This window comes from Canis lupus, chromosome 34 (genome assembly GCF_003254725.2).
Source record: "Canis lupus dingo isolate Sandy chromosome 34, ASM325472v2, whole genome shotgun sequence".
Classification (NCBI taxonomy): Eukaryota; Metazoa; Chordata; class Mammalia; order Carnivora; family Canidae; genus Canis; species Canis lupus.
Window position 1 is genome coordinate 141,412 of NC_064276.1, and position 4,779 is coordinate 146,190.

Genomic DNA, 4,779 nt, shown 5'->3' on the forward strand with positions numbered 1-4,779 from the left:
TGCTAACATTCCTAAACTTTATAAGCCTCTTGAAATGGTTTTAGGCAGAGAGATTCTTTTCCAGTTATATTTGAAGAATGTATTTTGCTTCATTCATTTGCAAATGCCTTTAGTTACAGCTTTTATCATTGTCTCTCATTCAACATAAAAACTGATGTTGAAAGCCTTGGGCAGCCCTGATGGCTCAGCGGTTTAGCACTGTTATTGGCCCAGAACGTGATCCTGGAGACCAGGGCAAGTCCCATGTCAGTCTCCCTGCATGGAGCCTACTTCTCCCTCTGCCTCTCTCCCTCTCTCTCTGTGTCTCTCATGAATTAAAAAAAAAAAAAAGCCTCATTATCTGGAGGAAGTTTAGGAGTACAGTAAAGAAGATGGTTTGGGACCATTTGAAACTATTTCACCATATTTATTTATTTACTTATATTTCCTAAGGTGAAGTAAGGAACTCTGGGTAAACCAGTAAGTTTGGGTACAGTACCAGTACCGGTAATAACATCCATTTTATATGGTACTTTTCTTCCCACATGGATATTCAATTTGGTGCCTGAGGTCATTGGAATAAAGCTTTAAGTCTGACTTTTTATTATTGTGATTTTCTTAGCATTGTTCAGCATATTTACATATTTCATTAGGTCTTTTTTTTAATTTTTTTTAGTTTTTATTTATTTATGATAGTCACAGAGAGAGAGAGAGAGAGAGGCAGAGACACAGGCAGAGGGAGAAGCAGGCTCCATGCACCGGGAGCGCGATGTGGGATTCGATCCCGGGTCTCCAGGATCGCGCCCTGGGCCAAAGGCAGGCGCCAAACCACTGCGCCACCCAGGGATCCCTCATTAGGTCTTAATGATCATTAACTTGTAAGAAATATTTTCTCTTCTCTATATTTATTTTAGCTTTTTTTTTTAAGAAGAGTTTATTTATTCATTCATGAGAGACACACAGAGAGAAGCAGAGACACAGGCAGAGGGAGAAGCAGGCTCCCTGCAGGGAGCCCAGTGTGGGACTCAATCATGGCACCACGGGATCACACCCTGAGCCAAAGGCAGACGCTCAACCGCTGAGACATCCAGATGTTCCCATTTATTTTAGCTTTTATTATTGAAGTATAGTTGACATACAATGTTATATTAGTTTCATGTATACAACATAGTGATTCAACAATTCTACACATCACCCAGTGTTCACCACAGTAAGTATAGTTACCATCAGTCACCATACAACATTATTACAATATAATTAAATATATAAAAATATGGAATATGTCAGGAATTTGCACATCATCCTCATGCAGAGGCCACTCTAATCCTCTCTGTTTTGTTCCAATTTTAATATATGTGCTTATAGAAGCACATGCTCTTTTTAAGCCAAAATAGCTCTTGGTTTAGTTTGGCTGTATTAACCTTTGAAATGCAGATAAGTTTAATGTCTCCAACACAGATTAGTCCAGAAGTAAATTTAGCAGATTACTCATCTACAATACCAAACTATCTTTTCTGATATCTACCATGAGGTCCTCCAAAGATTTCCCATGGTTTTTATTTACTTAACATCTAAAAAACCACAAACACAATCTGACCAATGAGAACCACCACCAGGTTTATGCTTCTAAGGGCCTGGGTGCTCTGCTCCCTGGCCCAGACTGTGTCTTAAACATAATATCCTGTAGAAGTCATAATAGGCATAGGGAAAACAATATTTCATTACAGTAAACATAAAACTAACTTTTGATAGACCTGTTGGGAATTCTGTGCATGAGGTTCCAGACAATCAGATTTGACCTTCACACTTATGCTTAAGAGTGGAGAAGCCAGTTTCCACTACCTTGGAAACTTACTGTAGCACAAAGAGAACAAATTAAGGAAGTCATCATGGAACCTGGAGAAAGTAGACAATGCCAAATACAAACTTTGCAACAAGAAGTTTAAGTATTAAGCCCGAATGCTTTACAGAGCGAACCCCCTGCAGGCTAAAAGGGTTGCTGAAAATGCACCCAGGATAGGTTTAGAGGATCCATAATCTACTTCAAGTCAAAACACTGCAGGAAAGCTCACAGGACTTTGACCTACATTTATTTGTTTGTTTGTTTGTTTGTTTGTTTGTTTGAGAGAGAGACACAGAGATAAAGGGAGAGAGTGAGCAGGAGGAGGGGCAGAGGGAGAGGCAGAGAATCTCAAGCAGACTCTACGCTGAGCACAGAGCCCCACCCAGGGATGAATCAGAGGACCAGAGATCATGACCTGAGCCAAAATCAAATCAGGAGGCCCAACTGACTGAGCCACTCAGATGCCCCTGGTCTGCACTTTGAAAATACCACATGTATCTTCTCAGCTATTTAAATAAATCAACAGCAACAAATCTGCACACAAGGTTAATTACTCTGGGCACCTGCAACTTTTTCCTCTTTTTACCTTCCACTTTGACTACTGAGAAAACAACCTCAGGTGGGCAACCCTGTGTGATGGTTACCCTGCCCTTTTGGGGCCCTTGGAGATTTGTGCTTCTCTCCAGTGAATTCATTAACATTTTTATCAGTGATGATGCTCACTGATAAGATTACTAACCTCAATTACATGGTGATCTGAACTAGATTCTTCTTCCATCGCTGTAAGATCACTCATGTGAGTTGTAAAAATCTCCACGTATGATAGATGTGGTTCAAGGCACACTGTGCTCACACCCACTTCCCAGAAATTTTGAATCTGTGCTGTAAGGCCAGACACTAGCCACAGATGATTGGATAGAGTATGACATTTGGTTGCAAGGCCATGGGTGGGCCCTTCCTTACTGTAGAAATTTACCCTGTGGCTCCTCTTTCGCCCACCATATAGGAGTCCTGCGAAGACCAAGCAGCAGATGGTCGTCTTTGGGACTTCAAAGACCGTCAGGAACCAAGGTATAATGGGTGTATCTGGTTAACAGAGTCTGGTGGAAAAGCCTGTTACTTAAGCCCCTCCCATCTCACTTGCCACTAAGAGTGTTGTCCTCTGTATTGGTAATAAGTTTCTAGGACTTCATTTTTCTGATTTCAGTTGTGCACCTTGGGTGTGTCCTTCTGCTTCTGACTTTGATAAAGATCTGAGATACACTCAAGTGTTCCTGCCATGGATTTGCAAGTTCAGGCTGCCCATGACCTTGCTTCTTGCCAGCTACACCAGCCTGACCCCGCATTGTTGTCTCCAACCTGGGACCTGCTTGGCATAGTCCAGGCCCAGGTCAGGCCTCGTCCACAGGCACAGAACAAAGCACAAGTGTTCTATTCATTTTTAGAAATCCATGACCCTACTTAATAACATTCTTTCACAGGCCATAATTTATTTAAAAATCTGTTTCTGGGGACACCTGGGTGGCTCAGTGGTTGAGTGGCTGCCTTTGTTTGGCTCAGGGTGTTTCCCGGGGTCCTGGGATTGAGTCCTGCATCCGGCTCCCTGCGTGGAGCCTGCTTCTCCCTCTGCCTGTGTCTCTGCCTCTCTGTGTGTGTGTCACTCATGAATAAATAAAATCTTTAAAAAAAAAGTAAATAAAAAATAAAAATCTGTTTCTGGGTGAAGTCAGAATCCTTGATTAATTTTAACCTCATTAGAGCTACAATGTTAGCAAAACTTGGTTTGATCTCTAATGTCTACTGTGGCCATTCCATAGGTCATACTGACTTGATGAGTATGTGGAAGTATCATTAACTTCAGAAAGCGTATCTTCCTAGGATGCCTAAAAACTTACTCTCACTCCTAACTCTGGGAAACGAACTAGGGGTGGTAGAAAGGGAGGTGGGTGGGGGGTGGGGGTGACTGGGTGATGGGCACTGAGGGGGGCACTTGATGGGATGAGCACTGAGTGTTATTCTATATGTTGGCAAATTAAACACCAATAAAAAATAAATTTATAAAATAAATAAATAAATACATAAAATAAAATAAAAACTTGTTCTCTTTAAATTCTGGATCAAAGGCATTTCAGGGAAGATACCCACACTATTAGGTTCTTTGCTTCTTTAAGTATTAACAGCTGTGCTTGGTTCTCATCACCTTGCAATTTGGAATTCATCTGATATTTGTCTGAACACTGTTCTCAGAATGATATAGGACCCACCTCCCCTACCACAGGAGCTTGAAATCCAGCAAAGAAATAAAGTGTAATGTGTTGTGTCCAAGATTAAGAATCCGAGAAACCACCAGGGAGTTGACACCAATGCAAGCACACGAGGGTTTATTAGCAAGCTCGAGCTTGGGTCCAAGTATACCCGACATAGCGGAGCAGGGACTTGGACCCCAAAGTGGGTTACAGCTGGGTTTTTTATAGGCTGGTCTAGGGGATTTTCAGAAGGGCTGGAGCAATTCCTCAAGTTCTGTTTACATTTTGATATGGGGCTTTCCAGGGCATTGAGCTCTGTTCTCATTCTAATATGGGACTTTCTACCACGGGTGTGGGCTCTGTTGTCTTTCTGATATGGGATTACCTGCCGAGGACATTGAGGACATTCTGCAGTTTTTCCTATAAAGTTCAGCTCTTATTCACAGGGGCCTAAGATGGCTGTACTTGTGCTAATGCTAAACTTGAGATGGAGTGGCCTTGATTTTTCTCGGCCTCCACATAATGAAGATTTTTGTTAGCACAAAGAACCAAAATCAAAATGAGTTTCTTGCTACTTTCTGCTAAGAGACTATAGAAACCTATGAAAGCCTGGAGGGGAGATCCCAGCTGCATTCACCTCCTCAGTCAGGTGCCCCGAGCGAGGCACACAGTGCATGACTATATACTGTGTCTTGACTGGATCGGTAACAG

At 42.1% G+C, this 4,779-nt stretch overlaps 1 non-coding gene across 1 annotated transcript; it reads right to left on the bottom strand.

The window, feature by feature from the left end:
* Nucleotides 1–1,246: 1,246 nt before the first annotated feature.
* Nucleotides 1,247–1,350, bottom strand: LOC112662914 (U6 spliceosomal RNA). Its single transcript, XR_003138945.1, has one exon. It is a non-coding gene; the product is annotated as a U6 spliceosomal RNA (small nuclear RNA).
* Between the last annotated feature and the right edge of the window lie 3,429 nt (nucleotides 1,351–4,779).